The sequence below is a fragment of the Anser brachyrhynchus genome (assembly GCF_964034855.1).
Source record: "Anser brachyrhynchus genome assembly, chromosome: 13".
In the NCBI taxonomy this organism is placed as follows: domain Eukaryota; kingdom Metazoa; phylum Chordata; class Aves; order Anseriformes; family Anatidae; genus Anser; species Anser brachyrhynchus.
Genome location: NC_137708.1, coordinates 2,481,797 through 2,506,908, shown reverse-complemented (window position 1 = coordinate 2,506,908; position 25,112 = coordinate 2,481,797). Strand labels below are relative to the sequence as shown.

The 25,112-nt window shown below is 41.1% G+C and overlaps 1 protein-coding gene across 9 annotated transcripts in view; it reads left to right on the top strand.

The window, feature by feature from the left end:
- Nucleotides 1-25,112, top strand: part of LOC308177006 (uncharacterized protein) — a 145,037-nt gene that overhangs the window by 25,800 nt on the left and 94,125 nt on the right. For 2 of the 9 annotated variants that reach the window (XR_013938772.1, XR_013938774.1), the window contains 2 exons: nt 2,778-2,879; nt 4,103-5,367. The exons of 4 other annotated variants lie outside the window; for them this stretch is intronic. The gene's annotated coding sequence lies outside the window, so the exon portion shown is untranslated. Of the gene's footprint in view, nt 1-2,777; nt 3,971-4,102; nt 5,368-25,112 lie in introns of those variants that run through there. 3 more of the 9 variants (XR_013938775.1, XR_013938776.1, XR_013938773.1) reach the window with 2 other exon arrangements.

The window sequence follows — 25,112 nt, the reverse complement described above, 5'->3', positions numbered from 1 at the left end:
CAGGGGTGGTGATCAGAAAGTACAGAAAATGTAGAGGATTTAATTCAAATGATCCAAGGAGTTGGACTCCTCACAGGGAATGTAAGAGGTCTGAAGCAAATTGTGGATAAGAGGAAAAGAATCCTGAAGGAAGCAGAAGGTGTACATGTGAAAAATCTGAGAGAGATGAGAGATGCCCAACAGATGAGCAACAGGAATCGCATGTGTCAAAGAGCAGCTGGGGAGCATGTGTGCAGATGTGTAGGTCAGTGCTGCCTGTGCCTCCACCCATGTGAAGCTCTCCTGAGCTTGCCCATGGAGTGAGCAGTTCATCACCCCCTAGCTCTGGTATTTTCCAGCTCTGCACCGTTTCTAAACATCATTAGCCTTGCTGTTATTGTACTATTCCCAGTGACACTGCCTGTGAAATAGTACTCGACAGGTGGTAGTAGAGCTGGATAGGCTGTTTGATTAACTCCGTGAAATGATTTCTGGAGCTCCTGCCTCCCAGATGAAATGCAGTGAGGCTATCCAGGGCCCTGCAAGTGGACTGCTCGCAAGTTCAGTGTTGTTAACCCTACCCAAACACTGCAGTCTATGGCATTTTGTCTGTTATCCCTGAATCTGAAATGTGGAAAGGGCTCTCTTGCTTTGAAAGACGGGCAGAAATGTGGAGGTGTTGAGCAGTCAGTCAAATCGACCACATAAAAATTAACTTGGGAAACGACAGAGAATGTTATTGTATACGTTATTGGTGAAGAAAAAAGAAAAAGATATTCTGAAAAGGGCCAAACTGCTGAGGAAAAACAACTCTGCAGATCCTGAAGCCTGGACTGATCACAGCTAAATGCAGCCACACAATTCTAAGGGTCCACTGAAAAATTTTAGCTGGGCTTGTTGGTGCCATGCCTCTCTGAAGCCAGTAGAGCTGATTTTCTGAGAACGTCCTTGCTAAGAGGGATCCCTCAGCAGCGAAAAGCAGATGGGTGGCTGTTCCCCTCCTGCTCTCCTGGCAAAGACAGCAGAGTAAGGAGCTGGGGCGTAGGAAGAGCTGCTGCGGCCTGGTGGTCCCTAGAAGTAGCACAATGGCGGGTTGGGTTTACACGTGGGAAGAGCTCATCCACAGCAGCTGTACGATTTCTTCCGTTGCATGGGGGTCAAGCTGTGGCCCAAGCTCAACGTTGCCTTTGCTTGATGCAACTTTGCCAGGTCTGCAAAGTTGTGCTCCAGGATGCGTCACTTCATGAGTCTAGTGGAACAATGTAGGTGATGATAGGAGAGAGAAAGCAGATAACATTTTGAACAACTTTTTTTGAGGAACCGATCTAAGCTCTGTTCTTGATTACTGTGGCAAAAAATGGAATAACTCCTTTTTACCTAAGTTCATACTAACCTTAAGTGATTGTAGTATTTAACTTTCATCCTCCAAATAACATGGCTTTCTATGCACTTCTTGCATGTTGGACATCTGTTATATTTTATACTATTACCCAAGTTCCCTCTGCAAAGAGCAAAGTTTCTCTCTGCTACTTTATGCAGGATTTAAGTGTGCATCCTCCCTTTAATTCCACACCCTTCCTTTTTTAAAGTCTGTCTTTCCATCCTAAGTATCACTGAATTGCCAGACAAAACAGTTATTTTTCATATTACAAGACGATCGTAATGGATTTATATAAAACTCAGACAGTGGCATTGTTCTTGAAGTCGATTTTATTGTAATGAAGTTCCACTCTTAATATTCCATGATCTTCGATGTCCTTTACAAGTAACTTTTTATAAATTAATCTATAATAATCTAATTCAAGTCAGTTAAAGTGGATAACTATACTCCAATTACAATATTGGGAAGAGTTTTTACATAATGGGGGCTTTTATATAGATGGTTAACGCTAATACTGTAGTTTACAACATACTGTATGAATCACTAATTAAATGCCTAAGTAGCAATAATGGAAGTGGAACTATCAATACAGAGAAGATATCAATGATGTAAGGCATTAATAAAACTTTATGGTACCATTTAATCTTTTTTTATGGGTACTCCATTATGTCAGTGAAAAGAAAAGGCAGGGAAAAAAAAGAAAGAAAGAGTGGAGCTGAAAGGGACAAGGAAATGAAAAATAAAATGTTCTTTGTATCTTCCCCACAAAATGGGCCAGATACACAATTAATGAGAACTACCCAGGAGAAATAAACTCATCACCTCTTAAAAACGTAGCTCTTCATTGCACTTGAACAGTTTAAATGCTACTTAAATAACCAGTATTCTCTGAAATAAACCAAGAGCAGCATAAATAGCATCTTCAAAAGAGGAATATAAGTTTAGTAACACACCGCCCGAAAAGGAACAGCTAAACTGTTGTTTTCCTGCTATTGGCCAGCAGAGATGACTAGCAGGGTAAATATATAAACATTTATATTGGAAGGAAAAACTATTAACAAAGGTATTTTATTTTTAAGCCAAAACACAAACTTGGCTCTCAGCGCTGCCCGAGGAGCAGTGGAGGCGGCCGGGCTGCTCTCCTGACAGGACATCTCCTCTGTGTTCCTTGGCCGCCTTCCAGTGTCCCCCGCAGGAAAGCAAGCTGCCCATTTGCATATCAAAGCAGAGGAATAAGCCAACCCCAGCAGACCTCTAAAGGGAAGTGAGAGTATATGGGAATTTTTAGTTTTAACAGCTCTCAATAAAAAAAAAAAAAAAAAGACCACCTCCATTCCTTTCATGCAACAGTCGCTTCGAATGCTTTTGTAACACATCTGAGCAGAAACAAGCATTAACCCTTCCCATTCTCTTGCAGGAGCTTTCAGTTTCCTGAAAAAATCAGAAAATCCACTTGCTTATCAGCTCTACGCAGCGTTTTGAAAGTGATTGCACTGAGACCTCCTCCACACCGCACTGTGTACGTGTGCAGTAGCCATGTTAGCGCTTCGTGCTCACTGTTGTTGAGGTGACGAGTTTGTTTAGTGCAGGACTTCTAGCCTTGCATGTTTCTTTGCCTCGTAGGAGGAGGTATTTGACGTCATCTGCGTGGAATATGGTTGCCGAGGTTTGGCTCCGAGCTCCACCTTTCCTGGGTGTCCATCACTGCCCAAGCACTGGGCAAACTGGAGCTGACAACCTGCCTTGCAGCTTCCAATAAAAATAAATCTTTTTGTATTATTTTAAAACTGACTTCAATATGAGTAGATGAAGAGGCTATGAAAATTCTTTGCCAATATCAGTGAAGATTAGATCCAAGAAATAATGTCTGTCTGTGATAGGAAATTCATTATTTCCCTTGCCCATCAAATACAGTTGTTGGCAACCTTCTGCCTTAAGTACACGAAGATGAAGACATCAATAATCCTGCAAATTTGCGAGTGAAACCCAATCTTTGCACAGCCCCCCCCCCCCAGCGTGTTGCTTCCTTTCACATCCACGGTGTCTGCTCTGTCTGAACACCTTTGAAGAGCCGCAGGAGTTTAACTTCACTATTACATTTCTGGCATTTAAAGCCAATGCTGACTCCGTTGACTGGGCTTTGATGCACCTGTCACTCAACAAAACGCAGCTGAAATGCACAGATGGGTACAGGTCCATTTCTTTGTACCACCAAACTCGTCCTAGGCATATTATTAATAGTATGATTTAACCCCAACAGTAATTAAAAGGTATCTTCAAAAGGATGTGGGGTTCCTCTTTACAGATTCTGCTGTAAGCGCCCATCTTGGCCTGCATCATGTTAGCAGAGCTCGTCCCTGGTGAGCTGTGCTTGTCCTGACTTCAGGTACATCCATCAGCTGTTACTTGAGCAACCATTAGCTACTGTATGGCGTGAACAATCAATGCCAAAATAAACTTACTTGAGGTATAATTGCTTTAATCATTTGAAGGGGGCTGTAGGTTTTTCGGGACTTACCTAGAGCTGTAAAATAGAGGAAGCTCTGACTGTCCTTGTTCTGGAGTTTGCTGGAAGAAGTTCTACCACAAAGCTTTAGTCCTTCAACACTTTCCAGTCTTTCAATAGCTTTTTTTTTTTAAAGGTTTCTTGGTAGAAAGTAAAGAAAAAAGGAGAAAAGATCAATGGAGGCTTGCTTCAGTCCAGTAATCTTAGCCACACTGTCTTTTCTCTTCCTTTACTAGAAATGACACGAATGGACAACAGGAGTCTAGAAATGACACGAACGGACAAGAACAAAAAAGAAGGGGGCCTGGAGCCTGGGCCATGTCAGCAGGCTGGGTGTGCAGGATGGCAGCAGGGGCTGGCACCAGTTTTGTTAGTGCAGTGACAACCGTAGGTTTGTGTAAATAATGTCAGGACATGTAGCTACACTAAGGTACCATACAGCTGTGGGTATGTGGTAACGGCTCATCTGCTTGTTAAGTTTCTCCAGTGTGAACAACCAAAATTATAAACCAGGTTAATTAAAATTATGCCTTGTACAACTTTGTGTAACGTGTTTTGCAATATGGACTCGGTGCCTATCTGTGCTACCTGGGCTATGCAGGTGCCATAGATCACATTGAATCAGAAATATTTAAGGAAAGACAAATCAGGAGGTTACACTTTTGTCAGGAAAACATATTTTTGCTTGCTGCACCTCCTGGGGCCTGCATGTCTGTTTACATAAATTCATAATGCAGTGATTTAACGAACTGAGCCTACCACCTGAATTCTATCTCCACTTTTTACATGATTTTTTTCTTTCAGTATCGTGTGGGGACTATCATCATTCTTTGTCTGGGAAGGTCTGCAGGCTTTATACAGGGTCAAAGTTAAAATAGGAAACAGGTTCAGCTGGATCAGAAACAGTTTGCTTCTTTTTATTTTAAGGAGTGTTTGGATATACCTTGAGATTTTCAATGCTAGTTGTTACGATGGGATCCTGGTGCCTTCAAACACACCTAAACATTCAGCATCACTGCCATTTTGTTTGTAATGCAATAAAAGACGTCATGTTTAATTTTATTTATGGGCTCAATATTCAAGTTTTTCACATGTAATTTTTCCCATGTGGACATTTAGATATGTTAGAAACATCATTATCTTCTGATATTAGGAGTAATATGTTAATAAGAAGATTAGCATCTCACTGATGGACAAAAATACTGTTTGAGCACTATGCCAAGGCATGCACATCCAAAACGGGCCACAAAGCAAAGAGTACAGGCTGTGGGTGACTGGAACATTGTAATACTTTGTGCGCTACCAAATGCTATACTCTCGCCTGTTTTAATATTAAAATATCATTTCAAATGTGCATTATTAAGAGTCTCTGCCTGTTAATAGGCTTCCCCACTAATAGGTGGTCAAAGGACTTCTTGACTTCAGCCTCTGGTGGAAGCAGGAGACATCTGTGTCTTAGGCAATCCTTTTGCACACATATGAATGAAACAAACTTGTCTGACTATTCTGTGTTTTTTTTTGTTTGTTTTGTTTTTTTGGGGTATAATTCATCAAGAAGCAAATCTGGTGCAAGCACCTAATGTAACAAAAATTCGTTTGCTGGCTGCTTCCCTGGAAGCTTGCGATACCTCTGTTGGCTGGTAGAGGTGGGGCTGTCCTCAGAGGGTTGCTGTTCAACCTTCATCCTCACGGTACTTGGGTGCCACGTGCTGCCTACAAAACACCGCTTTTGGAGCCCTTTAGGCTCTTACTAAATGAAACCTGTTGCAAGTTCACGATTGGGGTTGACAGGGTATGGAGAGCAGCTGTGATGTTCCTCTATAGCTAAACGTTGCCAGTTTTGCATAATCTGCAAAAATATGTTGTCGGGCCCAGGGCTCCAGCTGGCGCCCTGCCACCCTTTGGGGAGAGAGGCTTCGTCTCTGACACCGAGATGTCAGCCTAGCACAGAAGAGCCCCATCTCCGTGTTTGGAAAATTTCAATTCTTGCAAAATGGCCACTGAAAAGGGAACAAAGGGGGTGGCGCAGTTTCCAGAAGCAGCGTGCTCGTTCTGTGCTGCCCGATGTAGCTGTGATGGGAATAGCGGGGCTGCTGCGTGCTGCGGCGTTAGCATGTGTGCACCACAATCTTCTTAATACCCGTGGTAAATCCCACTGCCTGCTACAAGCTCTGTTCTGAATGTTAGGCTTGTTTGCCTTCTGTTTTTTAAGCTTATAAACACTTTGGGGCTGAAATTCCCCCAGAAGGTAGCAAGAGTGAGGTTAACCCTCCGAAATGGTCTATTTAGGGGATTTATCTTGGCCGAGTGAGGCAAAAGGACCAATCGAACAGGCCTCCAGGTTAAGCTGTTGTTTACACCTGAGCTCTTATTTTTCAGCACGCTGCTGCTGCTCGTGGAGGATGATGGAGGGTTTGAGTTAAGTTTGCCAGGATTATGCGAGCTGCATTAAGTAGGTAAGGCTTTGTAATGTTATAAAATGCTTTTGCGCTCCGAGAATGTAAAGTTCTCGTGGAGGTTGCAATTAAGCAGATGATTTGGCACGGATCCTTGCTCCTGGAGTTGTACCAGAAATCTTCTGCCTTTGATGGAGTGAACAAGGCATCAGAAATCCCACGTGAAACCCCCACCACTGTTTTTTAAACAGCCTGCATGAAGGTTCCACTTGGTTATTATTTTTAATTAGCGTAAAAGAAAAGATGATGCTAATATCTGCAGTCCTTTACCTCCTAGATCAAAATGCTATTGGCTTCAAAAGATGTTAGAGCTAGATAGAAACTCAGAAGAGGATGACAGGGTAGATCTGCCGGTCCAGCTGGGGCAGCCTTCTTGAAGCAGCTTTGGTTTTGTGGCAAGATGCATGGAGAGTGGAGCATATGAATTCTGCAGGAGGCGTTCAGGAGTGGTTAGGGCCAATAAAAAGATTGGTTTAGATTTTGCGGTACTGTTTCTAATGTCTAGTAATAAATAAAATTCATGGGAAAGTTTGGTGAATGGTGTGTTGAAGCTTTTTTTTTTTGTGTGTGTGTGTGTAAATGCTCGGTCTGTAGTTTGGGAAAGAGAAGGGGGACTGGGAGAACGGCGTCCCCAGAGTTGCAACAACATTTGCCTGTCTCTGAGACTTCCCATCCCATCCTGCATCCACAGACACGTCCCTGTGGGCAGCCAGGCTTCACCTCCCCACGCACATACCTGCCAGGGCAGCGCTCCTAAATCTCACAGCGGTGCTCTGAAAAAAGACCTTGCAGGCTAAGCTACCGTGAGACTATATCAACGCCAACAATTTGTTCCACTTTATTTTACCTAAAATAATCGCAAATCCCTTCTTTTATTTATAACCACGTAGAACGTGCAAATACGTATTGTGGAGCGTAGTGAGGAGGCTGCTGAGACGTTGCTTGCCCTGTGCCCTCAGCAGACTGATAGCCAAATCTCCCCCAGATATGTGCATCCTTCTTTGGGTGATTCTTGCAGTCTGTTTTATTTGCTACCAAAATATATATTTAATCTGACGGAAACCTGCACAGCCTTTTTTTTTTTTTTTTTTCTGGCTGACTGATTTCCCTCCTTTGGGTTGTTTATCCTTCAAACGTGTATTAAAGGAATGAGGAAAATGTTTCCTGAGCTGTTAAAGATTGGGCCATAATCAGGAAAAAGAGTACTCACCATCCTCCCTTGGCAAGCGCATTTCAGCCCATCTCCTAATAAATCACCAACGTGAATTGAAGGTGTGAATAAAACCTTCTGATGTGCTGCAGGGTGATAAGAAAGTAATGTTTCCAGAGGCATGGTGTGGAAGAAGTGGGCTTTTAGGTGCACAGGTAGGAGCTGTAACCAAGAGCTCTAACCAAGGAGCTCTAACCAAGTTTTGTCCCTCCAGGCATTTTAGCTTGTTATTTGAGACATTTGTGTTTTGATATCTACAGCATTATATCCTTTGCTGTATGCTACTGGTAAATAACTCGGTGTAATGAAGCACCGATGACTGATTTATAGAATATTTTAAAATCCTCCTAGCTGGGTGCTTCTGTGATGGGCAGCGCGCAGTGGTGAGCCTAAAGGTGATAAAATTATCTCCTCGTGGACCACGTCTCTGTGCTTTTTGATGGGCACGTTTGTGCCCATCTTGCAAAAACTTTGCCAAAATGCCATGGGTGAGTGGGGCTGGCCATGGCTGAGAGAGAAGCACGTGCCTGAGTTACGTTGAGGGCAGTGACCAGTTTTCTGGGAGAGAAAGAAAAAATGAAGCAAGTTCTTTAGAAACCTGCAGTCCTAAATCCATTCCAGTGCCACGAAACGGAAAATAGTTTAGTGATCTGACTTCGTGTAGCTTTTGGACAAAATTTTAACCTCAGGTACCTCATGTTTCAAACAGTATTCTTTTTTTTTTGTTGTTTTTCCTTTCAGTGAGAAATTTAATTACATGCCTGTGTTGAGCAATTTCTGTCAGGATTAGCAATTTCTTTTCTGCCTGCTCTACGGTCGCTGTGTGTGGAGATGATGATTCTCATTTGCAAATAATTTCGGCATTTGTTCCTATCTGCACGGCTGAGAAGGATGGATCAAAACAAAAAGTGCTTTCAAACAGATGCATGCAAAACAATCCTCTCGCAAACAAAATGACTCAGAAAATACTGTCCTTTAAAAAATTCTTGTTATCTCTTCTCCCTGGTAAATGTTTATTAGAAACCGATAACGCAACGTTTTAAATGTGAAATCCAACAGTATCTCAAAACACTTGTAGAATACCCCCTGCTGCTCTAATATAATGAGCTGTAACAAAAGATTTTAGAAACATCCTTTGTCACATCAAAGGAAAATAGCACTTTTTCTTTTTTTATCCATTCTTCTCCCTACCAACTAAATTGTCCCCAAAGTTGTTATTAAATAATGAAGGATTGAAACGTGAGAGGAAGAAAAGGCTACATCCACTATTGTTACTTCCGATATACTGAGCTTGGGTAAGGAACTTCAGCTTTTTCATTTATTTAATATATCTCAGATTGGTATCTGCTTAAGTCATAGCAGCTTACCCCTGCCAACAGGCAAGCTCTGCAGAATTTACTGCAGTAAAATGCAGGCATGCTTCACATAGCCTTAATTTGTTTTGAGATCCCATCTTTTATCTATGGAAACCTGCTCTCTCAGCAGGATGAACTTCTCTGTGAGAAAGTAAATTGGTTGTAATGCGGCGTAGGTCCCAGCATGCAACGCTTATTATAGCTCTCCCTTCTGACGCCCTGCAAAATGGGTGGAAGAAAGAGTTAAATCAGCCTTTAGCATCTTGCATAATTATTCCTGGCCAATTGTCTCCAACTGGAAACTCACAATTTGTTACCACTTAGTTGGTTTCGGTGAATGAGGAGGATTCATTGCTTTTTGCCGGCATTCAGACCTTTTGTTCACAGTTTCGAGAAAATTGCAATCTCTTTTCTTGCTAGTGTTCCAGGTTTAGCCATGCTTGGTTAAGTCAACGCTCAGGTTTCTCTGGAATCGTGTGTGCTAATCCGGGAGCGTGCAATTTTTATTTTCTTTTTATGTGATTTTGCTTGTGTGTTTTGTTCCTAAACTGATGCTAGCAGAGCATTTATTTTTACAATCTGAATATTTTTATGGTGACTACGCTCTATCTTTATTGGGGGGAGGGGGCATTTACCCGAATCTTATGTTGAAGTTTTCTAAGCTTCACAAGAGACCAAGTAAATAAAAACCAAAGCACGGGTGTAGGCATATGGAAATAAAATTGATGAGAAACAGCAGTGGCAACTTACATAAACCCACATCCGTGTGCTTGTTTGTAGGTTAGTTAACTTTTGTGAGTGGCACCGGTAATTCGTGAAGGAGAAGCATGGCTTGTGTCTTCACTGGAAAGCTCCCAGAGAATCTAGTAACTGAAGGGTTATTTTCTTTAATAAAAACTGAATGAGTTGTAGTACACTGATTCTGATTAACCAACTGTGACAGATGGTAATTCTCTTTAAATGTGGCTTAGAGAAATTAAATCCAAGGTGATTTGAGAACTACTTAAGAACTTTTGAAGCCAACTTAAAGAAAAAATAAAAAAGGCAAGGAGAACACCTTGAAGCTCGCTTTGTACGCTCTTGCACAAACGTCTCCGAGGGCTGGAGCCAGCTTCCTTCCCAAGCACTCGCAGCGATGTTTGCACTCAAATGTAGTTTCCAGCACCTTTTTTTACTGTACTGTGCTGCTGGCCCAGAAAATAGTTCTAGTCACATGACCTTCTTTTGACCTAAAGAATGGTAATTTATTGTCCTCCCAGGAAATCACGCACTCAAGATAAGCATTTAGGAGTCGGGGATTGAATTATTACATATTTGCTAGCAGACTGGTTAGCTGAGTTCCACAAAACTTGTGCTGTGTGTCTTTTGAAAGCCCATTTTGGGGGCTTGGTTCAATACGGGGGACTGAGGACTTCCAATTGTAATACTCAGAGCTTCAGTTTGTATTCGAGGTTTAATGGGGTCTCAGTTTACCAAGGCAAAAACCAGCTGTGTTATCTGGTGTCAGGCTAACAGTCTATGAATAGCAATAGACTCTTCTTCATTAAATTGAATCATCATAAAGTATAAATACATTATCTCAAAAGGGGACTGAATTTCACTCTGAAGATATCTGAATCTGCTTTTGCAGTCCAATTAGATTGTTTAAAACAAAGAGTATGAAGTCTCAGGCTGAGGAAAGCTTGCATTTCTTTGGGCTCTGTATGATAGGTATATGCCGGTGTAATGTACAGATGACATAAAACTTTTTTTTTTTTTGCTAATTATGTTTCTATTCATAGTTTTTCATATTTATGGTTTTTCAAATCACAAGGAAGCGATTTCTAAGAGCTATGGGAGTTACGTGCACCTAGTTGGTAGGACAGCAGCTCGCTGGCTGTTCCTGCTGGAGCAAACCCGAGATTAGAGGGCAGGAACCCCTGCAGCAAGACTGAGCCTTGACATCGCTTGTTTTGCAGATTGCTTCCACGGCGCTGCATGTGTCCCTGAGCTTGAACAGGTCTTGAACACATGAAGAAGGAAGTGAGGCAGCTCTAAGGGTGCAACACGCGAGGTGGTAAAGGTTTCCCAGCTTCCCAGGATGGCTCTCTTCAGCTTTTACTCTTTGTGTAGCTGAGCTGTTCCTGTAAAAACATAAATCTTTTTGTTTAGAGAACACAGTGTTTCAGCTATTTTGTGTTATCTTGGTGTCAGTGGTTTCAATATGATCTCTTGAAATTGCTTTTGTCAGCTATCGGGTAATACTGCTGTGGAAATGCATGTTTATTTATCTATATAGCTTTACACTTCGCTCTACATATGCACGCACACACATGCACATATATATTTATGCCAGATACTGTTTTCAATTAATTTTTAGTCTGATTATTGCACCAAGTCTATCAATTAATAGAAAATGTATGCACCATGCAAAATTACTGATGATGGTAGTTTTTAAATTTTTTTTAAGCTTTTAAGTATTTCAGCTATAGAATGTGAACCATGGTTTGCTTTGCTTGGTCATGAATGACGTATTCGTTTTTCCTTTTCTGGATGGATGAGTTTATCCCTTAAGAGAGGTTTCTAGGGTACATGTTCACAGGTATTAGTTGGAAATAGTCATTTTCTGTAGCTATTCTGCAGTATTCACCTGAACGCTGCTGATTGCTTAAACAATCTTGTCTCTAACAGGAAAGGAAGTTTTCTTTTCAATTTTTCATAGTAACTTTTTTCTGTAAGTCTTGTGCCATGTACATTCTGTCAGAATTATCCCAAACTGCGCTGTCTCCTCACTGATGGCAGGTGTTATTGAACGCTGCTGTTTGTTCAATAGCCTTCTGCCTTCTTTCTGCACCCGTAGGCGAGGGCTATCCTGGTATCGGGAGCATCCTCTGTCCGGTCAGTGCTCTGCCAGACTTTATGAAAGGTGCTCTGATGGACTGTGTTGGTCAGGGTGGCAGCCCGTAACCTCTCAGTGGCAAAGCTGGGTGCATTGTGTTATTTTTAAAACTTGCAGAATGATTTATTAATACGTATTATATATGTATTCTAACATCTCATATGTGTGACAGAAGAGTATTACAATTGCTATCAGGCAAATCAAACAGCCAGTGCTGAGCTTATTTAAAGTAGTGCAGCACGATGTAACAGTCATATTAATGGCAAGCAATAGCATTTGTAGTCTGAGATTTAAATATATGACAATTTTTGTGAAATCATTGTATTCTGCACTTCGAGGCTTTTTTAGGAAGAAATGACTGACTTAAAGTAGCACTTGGTCATTATTCTTCTATCGTGCTCTCATTACTTCATGAGGATTAGCGAGATGGCAATCATGTATCTGTATTCATGTGTGCCAATTCAACATCATTGGTATTTACTCTGATTACCCTGCTGAAGAAAATACTTTGCATTATCACAAAATGGTCTTAAGTGGAAATATTTTTGCCACAAAGCACAGTGGTGCTAATCTGATGAGATGTTCTAAAGTGTTAGTGTGGTTGATAATCAATATTTAATAAAAAAATATGGAAATAGATATTCTTTGGGATGAGTACTTAGTGATTGTATTTGATTTTGATAGTTGTTTGCTAAATCTGATGGATTATATATGTTTTCTCTTCTGGTTAGAGTTCAGTTTCCAGGCGAGAGTGAAAGAAACCAAACCCTCCAGTCTTTATGAATAATTCTTCCAATTAAATCAGCGTGGTCCTCTATCTGTAGTGTGCTAGCTACAACAGGCTGTACAGCTCTTCCGAAATTTTGTTTCCGTTTTTTGCACTTTGCTATTTACTGTAGAGAAAGGATGGTGTTGAAAGTCCCGCTTCCCTCCTTTGGAGCGGTGTTGGCTGGTACTGAGGGACTGGGAGAGGCTGCGGCGTGAGGAAGTTCAGCTTTGTTTGTCTTCTACCTGCAAAGCGGGTGCTGAGTGCTACCGAGAGGCTGCAAAGTTCATTCTCTCCAGCAAGGTTACTCTTCTTGATGAGCATTAAAAGATAGCTTTAAGCCATTCACAATTATGACCTTGACTAGGAAAATGTAAGTTAATAAGGCTTCAACAAATTATGGTCTTTTTGGTCGATTTGCCTAGTGAACTGTTAATTGTAAAACTGAAAGACATTATGTTCAGCTTTCTCTATCACATCTTTTGTGTTTTAACAGTGACACTTCATTGAGTGCAATTAACAAAGCCTAGGAGATTTATTAACACACTTCTTCATGGCCAATGATCCATTCCACTTAAGACATAACACTGTAAAATGCACATTATCTCCTTTTGGCACTTACAATAATGCTTCATGAACTAGGAAGGCATATGTTAAAGCAGATAAAATAGCATTATTAGCTGACAAATCTTACAATTTATTAGACAGTTAATTTATCAGCTTAAAAGACACTTAAAACAGCTGTGCATTTAATGTCTTTTTAATGTATCCAGTAAAACTTGCATAATTGCCTGTAGTGCAATTTATTTTTAGCTATGTTGCAAAATGTCTGCATTTACTGTTTACATCTTCTTTAATTTTTCCTGCAAGGCTCATCACATCCAGGCACAAGCCCTAACAATGAGGGCAGATAATCAGATAAAAAGACTTCTCGTACAAATGGCTGCCCATGAATGAACTATTCAGAAGTGCACGCTGAGCCGGACCAAAGACTTCTTGCATTTTATCTCCACCCCAAGGGCAAGAGGGAGAAAGAAGCAGGGGTGCCTCATGGAGGGCGCAGTCATGGCCTGCCAAGCACGGCGCGTCGGAGGCTGACAATGCTCGCCTTCGCCGGCATTAGCATTTGGAGCCCATTCGGAGCCACATGTCTGGGGTGTAAACTAACAAGGCTCCGAGACTGCATTAGCAGAGGTGTTTCATTTTATAATTAAGGTAACTGCTCCCCACAGATCAATTGTAGCAGACCTAAGTGCTATCTGTGAAGAAAGTGTTGGAGAGGATACACATTTAATGACTCTGATGCATAAATTGGCTGTGTTTGTTTATTGCTCTCTAATTTAACGGAACCTTTTGTTAAATCTTTCTGGCTCTTTTCTTTCTTTCTTTCTTTCTTTCTTTTTTTCTTTCTTTCTTTCTTTCTTTTTTTCTTTCTTTCTTTCTTTCTTTCTTTCTTTCTCTCATACCACTAGGAATGATTTCTGTGCGAACAAAGGGTGTCGCTTATTAAAATAAAAAGTCAAACATTGCTGTTTCCATTAATTAAATGTCAGATTAGCTTAATCTTTTTATAAATATTGGATATAATCTACTTACTGAGAGGAAACAGGACTGCAAATGCCGGCACATGGAGGAGGAGTGTAGAAGCGCAGTTCTTGTTTTGCAGCAGGCGGGTAGGGGTGAGAGCTGTGCAGGTCGGACCTGTGTCTGCAGCTGGGCTCGTGGAAAAAGCAGGAAGGCAGTTTACTAAACATGAGGAGTACAGGAATTTAGGTTAAAAAAAAAAATACACAAAACAAACCACACCAACGGGGCACTCCTGCCAAAAGGAAAAGTGCTCTTTCGGAGAGTTTAAGCTCAAGTTTCCAACCTCAAGTTTGAGAGTAGCACAGTCCCTCTGTCTGTCTGCAGGTGATAATCCAACCCCATGCACAGCTGTCTCCCAATGCCCGGAGAGTTAAAAATGTGTGGCATCCGTTGGCACGGGCTGTTCCCCCAGAAATAAATAAAAGGAACAAAACATTTTTGGGGGAGAGGGTTGAAAGAAAAGTGGTAAGATTTTGGTCAGGCAGTGAGATCTTAATGATATAGGAAGTCGGGGAATCCAAGGCTAAATCCTCCTAAAATCCTCCCATCATGTCAGTATATCCTTCGTTTTACTTAATGTAGTTATCCACTCAGAACTGTTGCGTTTGATGCAAGTTTACAAAAGCAGGGAGTATCTGAGAGCATTATAATCCTAATCAGCCTTGGATTTGTCATCAGAAACTTTTTCCCCAGATGACTTCTGTTAGTAAGCTGACAACATGATAAATTGTCCTTATGAGCGGACGTGAGAAAAATGGATGAATTATTGAAGTCAAGTATAGTAGAGGCATATGGATACCTATATTCATTACCAGAAATTTTTATGTATTACATTTAATTAAACCTAAACATGTAATAGAGCATTATTCATGCAGAGATAGCCATCTAATGAGAGCTGCCTCGTAGTTTGATTAGTGCAGCATTGTTGACTATTTTATTGCTGTACAGTAAATTGTTGGAGAGTTGTCTTCACCCCAATTAAACTGAATTCTGATTACGTCAGGTTTCTGGTGAGGAGTAACCTAGCTGGCAGTTCTTATTTTACAAATCCGAGATTTTCAAGGCTACTACTGCAGAAGTAATGCGCTCTAAAAGTCCTCCCTTATCTCTTCTGCTTTCCATCAGAAGCACATCGTCATCCACTTCATGTTCTTTCAATTTGTCACTAACAGTTGAATTGCAATTTACTTAAAAGTAAAATATGTCCAGGTAGGAAACTAACAAAATCTGTCTTTGTTCAGGCTAACACCAGTGTGGGGCAAGTTTTTAGCTGGAGTGTAGCTTTGGGTTTACTGTAGTATTTTCTTACAAAGAGAAAAATCTAACCTTTGAAATCTCGTTGGGGCAAAATCTACCTTGTTACAGTAATAGTCCTTTATTTTGCAGGCTGGTGAGGTTACCTCATTTTGTGAACAGCTTAAAATTAAACTCATCTGTAATGACAAACACTTCAGAAACTTTTTACGTTCCTGTTCGAAAGTTTGCAAGAGGACAATTTGTTCTAAAATGATAGGCTGAAAGTACAGTTCTCATCTGGAATGTTTTCTGTTATTTAATAAACAGTAATATAAAAAGTTAAAAAAGGGGAAGGGAGTATAAAGAAACGGTTGCTTTTTTGTCAAAGCATTGTGAGCCTTCCTCTCCACGCCTTGTGGGTCCTTAGGAAGTTGGTTTATAAATGAGTTTGTGATTTCAGACTCACCAAGTCCCCTTCACTGAGCTTGTGGTTTAAAGTGTAAGCTCTGTTCAGCGGCTTGTCTGTCTAATGAGCTACTAAAACATGCGGGAAACACACATGTTGGCTCTGAAATTCAGACTTGCGTTTGAGAAGTAAAAAGCCAACGTGCTCTACGGAAAGCTCCTCTTGATATGAGAGGGCAGAAAACCTTGATGCGTGATTTTTGGGAAGTTGGGTGATGGAAGGAGAGAAAGAGCTGGAGCAAAGGGGCCTTTCCCCAGTGCTGTAGTTCCACCGGATTATTCTTTCCTTTCTTTCTGACTTGGGACCATGCAACTTGGAGAGAGAAGGAAAAGAAAAGGCTGGAAATGGCTTAAAAGTTTCTCTGTGGGACTGCTTTAAATAACTAAAACTTTAATTCCTTTTTACATGGGACGGTTCACTTCCATAAACTAGTTACTTAGACCTTGTGTCAGAGCCTGAAGATAGCTGGGTTTACTGTCTTATAATAGCATTTCATTACAGATTAGTTACTAGGAAAATATGTATAATTTCAAGGCTATTATGCCATACCTCACTGTCTCATTAGGTGGGATTCGTCTTCCCTGATGTGTGAAATACCTCCTCCTGCCACCGTCCTTTTGGCAGTAATCTTTGTAAAAGTTTGTTTTTAAAAGCCTACATTTGAGCGGGCAGCGCTACTTTAACGAGAAACACATTTGGCTTTGTGGAGGACAGTGTGAGGGAAGCAGGAGCATTTGGAAAGCTCTTTCGGGGAAAAGACCGCTGGGGACTGGTGATGCTCTGAGCCCATGCTGGGGTTCCCCAGAGCACTGGGTACTTGGAGAGCTCTGTCCTCACCACGCACTGGAGGAAAGAAGAAGAACTCTTCCTACGGGTTTTACGAGGAACAATTAGAAAATCATATGCAGTGAGCTTCCCTTACAAAATAGCTTAATGCACGTTATGTAGATCAGCACGTATCTCATTCCATCCTCTTTAACGGTAAATAAAATTTCTGTCCTTTTTTCTGCTTTTCCGTGAATGTAACCTGTACTCATAGAAGATGAACCTGTAGTTAACACTGATCTTGGTTCGTGTTGTTTTTCCCCCTGAGCATCAGATGCCAGATGTTTTTGGTGAAAAGGAAATTAATGGCCTAAATAATGAATATATTGAAGTACTGTAGCCACAGTCCATCTGCTGCTTTAGGCTCTGTTCTTAATGAGTCAGGATCAGACCCTCTTTTAATTTTTGGAGTACATCTTGATACATATTTTGTAAATGTGAATAAAACAGATTATTTTACTCCAACCAGGAAACACTGCAAGTACTCAAACTTTATTTCTGAGAAGCTTGTTTTTGTTATGATCCTTGAGGAAGCTGTTCTGACTGTTTTAGAGCACCCTGACAATAATCTTTTACACAAGAAGTTGTGTGGGTAGAGACTTATGGAGGGACAGGCACTGTAATAGAAAACGTCCACATAGTCTTCAGTTTGGTTTCCTGGAAGTTTGTTTCTAAGATTTTTTATTTTATTATTATTATTTTTTTAATGTGATGCCTTGAGAGGCAATGGTCTTTCCAGCTGGTCTTCTCTTCTGACAGCTTGGGTGAGTTACCGGTGGTCTTGTTCTTTCAGATGTACCATAGCAGTGATTGGGTTCAAGCGCTTTGCTTTCAATGCTACTGAAAATCTTCGTTTCGTAACCTTGGACTTCACCTCTTTACAGTTCCTCTTTTGTCCTTGATTTTACAGCGTGCCTAAATCTCTGCCATCAAAATAGCCAGAGTCCTACCTTTCCATCCCATTTTTACATCATTGTGACCAGATGCGTGACTTACCTGGTTTTAACTAAGGTCAGTTCGAGTAATGACAGGGCTCTGAGGTCACACGCTCGAGTACTTGGTTTCAAAAGAAAAAAGAAAAAAAATGACAGTATCAGTACTTTTCGTCATAGTTCATGTCACTGCTTCAGTTTGGAATTGAGTTGTTAGAGCAGTAGTGCAAGTAGTGAGCTGGATTCACATATCCAGGGATATGTTCAGCATCGCGGAAATGACAATACGCGTCGTTCAAATGAAGGGGAGACTGCTTCCTGCTCTGAATGTCTAAGCACAGCTGCATTCCAAAACCATGGGCCTTCTCCGTCAGGTTTGGCACGCAGAGGCATGAAGAGGGCTGTATTTCCATCGGTAACGGTTGTCGCCCAACGCTCACTGAAGGAGCAGGGAGAGTCCTGCTTCTCCTCTGTGCAGCAGCTATGTGAGTGCTGCTGCACACGGGTGTTTCAGTCCTCCAGTGGGTATTACACAAAAGCTTTAAAGGCTTAAGGTTAAAAGACAGTCTTTTCTTGTAAAGGTACCTTGGAGTTAAGGGGCCCATCCCCATAACCTTCTTCCCTAGATCTTGCTCCGAAGTGGCTCAAGGTCCCTGCCGTGCTCTTTGCGTTCTCTGAGTTAATGCTGGAGAGCTTTGTGAGCAGTGCCTGGCCACCAGACGGTGCGTCCTCCCGTCCGACCGCTGTGACAGCAGCACTTCCAGCAGCCTGGGCACTCTGCTGGGGGCGCAGCTTGCTGAAGAGCCCGAGGTCAGTGTGCTGGGGAAAAGGCGTTTGTTACGTATTGCTGCAGCCTTGGGTGAGGAAGGATTTGTTCGTCCTTTCCGAACCAGCCACGTGCAGAAACTCTGTTCCTCTTCTCCTCTGTGAAGTACTTCACGGGTTCTTAATGGAGGTGTCTCTCGTTTCATCTCTTAATGTTATTTCGTCGATGGCCTAACATTTTACCATGCTAAACAGCATCAAGGTGGGGAGAAAAAATATTACAATGATTGATGAGGTTCGGACCAAGAAAAATAACTGAATGAGGTAATATCTCCTCAGAAAAACACTCATTTGAAAATGCAATCTCTGCAGCAGAGTATTTTTAGCACCAGTCTTTTGTATAATTTATTTCACCCATGTTTACTGGGTCGTAAAGATACTTACACGTAAAAAGATAAAGTTTTCAACCTATACTCAGTGGGCTCAGAATTTATACCAGTGCACACAGTCTGCTGGGGATTTGGGGTCATTTAATTGTGATTGTCACCAACTTTATTTGAGGCAAAGAGGAAGATTGTTTTGTGATGTGGAAAAAAAACAACACTTTTTTAGAACTAAAAAAGTATTCTTGGTGTAACTATTTGCATCTGATGACACATGCGGTTGTATTTTGCTTTCTCATTCAGCAAGTCTATATAACATGGCCAAAATAGCTTGTTATAGTGTACTGTGTCATTACTTTTCCCATCGTAATGAAATATTAAATCAAACTTAACAACAGTGGAGGATTTCACCTGTATTTTCTAAAGTTATTCATCTAGCTCCCACTGAAGGTCGGTGGGAAGCCTGCCTTTTTTGTCCCCTGTGGCTTTTAAAGGGACTGGAGCAAAGAGGGAATGTCTTAGGACATCGTACAGAGCCCAGTAACTCAGTTACTCTCCTGCTTCAGAGCACTGCGTAATACTTCAAACTGTGGAGCCTTCCTTTCTCCTCTCCCACTCTGACCACATAACAGGGGTTGGAGATGCCCCATATGCAGCATCCATCCTCCAGCAAAGCTTTGGCCCATCCAGCTCTGTATTATTAGAGTCCTAAATGCATATGTAATGACTTAAAAGCCTTTTCAAGTTGCAGTATTGCAACTAAGTGTACATCAGACATCTCAGAAGTTCAATTTTCTGCTGTTCTGCACCAAACCTAGAAATGTTTGTCTGTTGAAAGTCTGTAATATCTTCCCTCAACCCTGGCTGATTTCAGTGTGCAGATGTTCAAAGGCAGCTTCTTCCCTGTTTCTGCACCCACCCAGAGTAAAAAGCTGGGTCTTGTGCCTTGTCAAAATGGCCAAGGATACAAAATTAAAGGACAGAATTAAAACCGCGGGGTAAAAACCATTTTTTATTCGTTTTAATCTTGTAAGCCAAAAACTGTTGCTTGTAGAGGCTGGCAAAAAGAAATACATCTAGTGGGCTAGAAATCTGTAAAACACACACAGGTATAAATGGCAATTGAGAATTTTAATGTATATAGTGTTTATTTATGTTTTGAAAGCATCGGGGGGTCTGCCTGGGTAAGGAACTTGGTGCTCTCAGGAGTGGGAAAAGACGTACAGTAATTCTTCAAAGTTGTGCTGGTTTGAAAGTCACAGGAAGGGAAGAGGTCTGCATCCTATGGAGAGAAAATATTTTCATGCACCAGGTCAGTGATCTTCAAATGAAAAAAAAAAAAAAAGTTTTTTTTAAGTAGGTTTGGAGATATTAGAGCATAACATCTCCCAAGAAATTGTTTCAGAGAGTTGGCCAAATGGTCTGAGTCAACAAGATGCTTTTGTATGGCCTCGGGCTCGGTGCTGGTGCTGATTGAGCCTGCTTGCACTGCTGTATAATAACCCTGGGTTGCTGCGCAACCTCGGAAATGCTCGTCTGCAGATTTGGAGTTGGGAATGTTTCTACAATCTGTAGAATACCGACATGTCTTCTGGAAGCAAGGCAATGCAATGACATAAACCACTGGTGTATTATAAAAAGTGGGAATTTAAGCTGGATAATTTAAACCCTCGTTCGTGCTCTTGTACCGTTCCCTTGACCCCAGTTTTGTTCAATTGGTACTACTGTGTCAACCTGGATTTTCAGTCCATTTAATCATCTGCCTCTACCTTTCCCCTTGTTTGTTTCTATCTCCACGCTAAAAAGACTGCTTCTAACATGTTATTGAATATGGCAGTGCTCTGTATGCTGCGGAGCACTTTCCCTTAGTGGTGATAAAATGGTGATAAAAACGAAAAGTGACACTTCAAACACAAGCCTGCTTTTGAGCTTCAATGCATATTGCTTTTTCTTTCCCAAACCCAACTCTGTATTTTTTCTCTCAACAACTGATCATTTTGAAACAGGATAAGAATGCACATATGGCATGGGAAGTCTTCCCAATATTTGGTGGTGTGGTCTGTAAAAACGATGCGAACCATCAACATAGTGGAGCCTACGGTACTGCAGAAGCTGCTAATATTTAGAGAGAGCAATTTATGTGCTAGAAAGGTTTCCACCTCTGTTGTTCCTGTGGGTTGGACTGTGGGTTCTGCAGTCTCCATGGCTGTTCGACTTTACCCCTTTGGAGGGCTGCAGCAGCTTTGCACCACCAGAGCAGCACAAAGGAGCTGATTTCAGGTGCATTGGCTCCCACCTTCTCTCTGATGACCTAAACTAGATTAAGAGTTGCTAGATTAATTATTCTCTCCTTTTAATTAATTAAAGAGGCACAGAACATGCACGTGCTGAAGTCTGGCCGCGGGGACAGTCGGGGAGAGCTCGCTCAGGAGCAACGCAGAGCTACTGTGCCATTGCACCTGAGCTGTCGCCTTTTTAAGCTGCCTTGGCTCTATTTTGTGTGCAGTGCTTTTCCAGACCCTCGTCTGGACTTCGCTCTTTTCTTTTGCTTCTGGTTGTCCAACAGTTTTTCTGAAAGAAGAAAACACTTCTTCGCTCCCCACTCGCTCCCTGCTGCTCCTAAAGCAGGGATCATCCAAAAGCAGAGCTGGGAGGTAATGGAAAACCACCACAGAAGGCACCGTCCCCTGTAATTTATTTTGAAGCTGTTCTTCTCATACCTTTCTCTTTGTGCTCGAAACGTTTTCCGAGATGCCTCTGCTATTTCTGAAGCCTGGGGGCAGGGCAAGATTTGGCGCTGCTGTGGGCTCAGCAGCATCCATTTTTAAACACTCTTCTGTAAGGATGCTGTACAGAAATCAGAGCTCTGAGGAGGACCAAAACCGATGAAAGATTCAGAAACAGCGGGTCGGAGACGGGGCTCAGTGAGCTGGGTTTGTTCGGTAGAAAAGTCAATATCTCTTCCTCCCTGTTGGGCTTAGGAAAAGAAGAAATTAGCTTAGTTTGCAGCAAGGATTTTGGATAAGAAGGCTAGTTAAACATTAAGACAGCCCTGGTAGGAAAGCGAGGGATCTCCTTTTCACTGAGTTTTTGCAAACAGGCTTGTCAAAGTCCTGCTGGGAATAATGCAGGTGATCTCCATCCCCTTCAGCTAGCTGGGAAGGTAACTCAAGTTTCCTGCCTCCTTTCTGTGCTTCTAATGCCTACGTAAACAGGAGAACATAAAAATATGGCTTTTTTTCTGAGCAGGGCTGTGAAAAAACATGTATGTTACAGTTAATATTTTATCACTGCTCTGAGCTATAAAAATTTGGCACTGCTTCCAAAGTTGTTACAGAAAGGATGGATAATTTATAAGAAAAATGCAGGGAGCATCCCGTCTCCTGTTTTCATATCTGGCAGGTTGGATGATGCTACGATACATGGACAAAGAGTGTCTATTTGTATTTATGGATAGGTGAAGTTGATGAGTACACATACAATTGTCATGATAACCTTGCAGAAAAGTACATTAACGTAAATCCCATGGAACTGTCCAAAGATTTTCTTCTCCTGCATTAGACACTTAATGCAGTGGTAGCCCGTGGCTAGCAAAACTGCAAATGATTCTTTAAAGTGTTAAATGACATTTGTATGAATGTTAATTGATAGCTAGTTACATGAAGGTCTAATAATAAACGTCCATATGGCCTTTAAAATTTTGGTGTTTTAGAGTGCTGCATTTGCAACAGTTTGTTGTGTGTAGCCTCTCTTTCCACTGGACACCTCTTCTTTCACCTTGCTTTATCTACTCGAAGATCCCGTAGCTTGAGATGAGGAAAGAAAGAGCGAGTTCTCTAGATTTTTTTCCCCAGTTCTGTCATAACCTTAATGCAGATTTTAAACTGAATTTTGCATTTCATGAGTAGTTCTTCCCACACACACACACGCACATATTCCCACTCCCCCTCAATGAGGTAATTGCATGACAACTAGATTAATATCTTTTACATACTTATTAAACTCAATAAGTGGTCCTGCGCAAACAATTGATATTTAATTACCGTATTATCATTCTACTAAATTTTAATTACTATTCATTTAAAATACCTCATATGTTATCATTCATGTTAATGCGGATTTGTTTCTCTGTAAATGTTTCTCTGTAAATCCTAACTTTAAGTTGAACTAACCTGCAAAGTAATCGGGGCTTCTCGAGGTAACGTTGTGTTTACAGCAAGTACGAGGCATTCTCATACACTATAGAAAGGGAAAATGCAACACTAGCCAGTATTGGTTGCATTAAAAAGCATGTGCTTTAGAATTCACAAAAGGCTGAATGACTTACCTTTCACATCACCTTGCAATGTGATTTCAGCTTAAAAGATCTTTTAAGCAGCAGAAATTAATATTTAGCAGCTGACAATAAGCTGATTGTTAAGATCCAGAACAATTCCAAACTTGGCAAAGTATATAAAAAAGACTAAAATCACAGAGCTACGGTAAACTTGCCTGTTCCACTGATCATTGTTTTTACCTCTGACAAGTATCGATTTTCTAGATCTCATCCATGAGTCACTTAATTACTCCTCAGAGAAAAGGAAAATACATTATAATTTTTGTAGTGAAAAAACAGCCACCTATGATGGCTAAAATTGGCTCCTGCAGCAGAAGGCAGAGATTATGGTCTCATGATCGGGTTTGTTCAGATCTCTTTGGATTTGCAATTTACTCATCAAGGATATTTAAAATGAAAACACATTATTTTCTATATATGATACGGTGAGGCTGTTCATGACGCTACCAGGAAGGTCATCCAGTTTGAGTCAGAGCCCTTTGGTCAGCCATTTCTCACTGCTGGAAATTTCTTTGGGTAGCTCTTCAAATCCTTTGTGGTTTTCCCAACATGCTGTAACAAGGCACATAAAAGTGCTAATACCTGAATCCCAGCAGCAAGATTCCCCAAAGTCCTGCAGAATCTCTATTTCCCTCCTCGCTTTTTGCACTTTCTGTTGGCGTGTTGATGCCATCTATTCTTTCCATTGTGAAAATTGGAGATTCAGCTTGGTTCTTGTAAAAATCATAACTTTATAAGGCCTTTTTTTTTCCTGCCTAATACATAGATTATAAGGAGGAAGTTTAGCAACAGCTTGGAAAAATCTTCCACGTTGTTTGGAGATTTTAGGGGAATTCAGTTTTGTGGTGCTATTTTTGTTGCTGTTGCTTAGTTATCTTCCAGAAAAGTTAATGTAAAGGATTACTCTCCTTGTATCAGTATGCTAAAATTATACTTTATTTAATGCAACCAGGAGATTTTTCTTAGGCAATTAATTGTGTCATTCAGTCCCATAAGCTCCTGTAATGACTTTATAGCCTGTCAGTGATTTATAACCTATTGACTTTCCTTTGGTTATACGACTATTACTTTTCTGATAGCTAAAGGTAGCCTGCAATGATTAAATCAATCTCCTTGCCTTTATGAAGCTCTATTGACTAGCTGATCTTTTAAGGACTGATCCAAGGGCGAGTGAAAGCATGGCGTAGAAGGAGCAGTTTTCATCTTAGATCCTGCTCCAGCAACGAGCTGAACACGAGCTGGACATTGCACGACTCATGGCTCAGTTCCAGAACAGACCTCACAGGCACTATGATAAAGTAATAATTATATATGTTCCTATTGGTTTATTTATCATTATGGAAAACAGGCAATTCTGCCCATTCACAAAACCTCAGAACTGGGTTCCTGTGGGAATCGTTGCTTTATTAATTACACCAGATTTTGTTCATATTTTACTCAGGCAAATAGCTCCATTTCTTTCAGCTGAGTTTATTGGGATGAATCATGGTGCCTCTGGATTAAGAATTTCTGTTAATCGGTCAGAAATACAGGATTGTTTCTAGCCTGTGTATAATGGGCATATTAGAGCTCTAATTTTCTTAGAAATATTTAGTAGGCAAACAATTTCACTGTACTTCGGAATGGAATGGAATTTATGAAATTTATTACTGGTAGGAGCTGCTGAAGTAAAACATTTAAACCCGTGTTGGACTTTGGAGGAAATTAATCATGAGGCAATGAAGATATCTGTTGGCCAGAGCCTCGCTGCGCTTGGGAGGTGCGGTGAAATCCAAGCTGCGTTGCCACTACGTGCATTTGGGCTGAATGACAGAAAAGACAAATTTACTGACCTGGCCTCCACTGTGCTTAGACCCCACGTATTGTAATTTTTATAACACATATTCACTATAACACTTTAACTAAGAGAGTTTGTGTATTAAATGATGTTAGATTACAATATTTAATGGCTTATAGGATATAGCTAGTACCCGGGAGGCTAATTTGTTTGCATTAGTTGGATGGGTCAACTGCTTCAAACATGCAGATTATAGAACTACTGGTAGATTGCA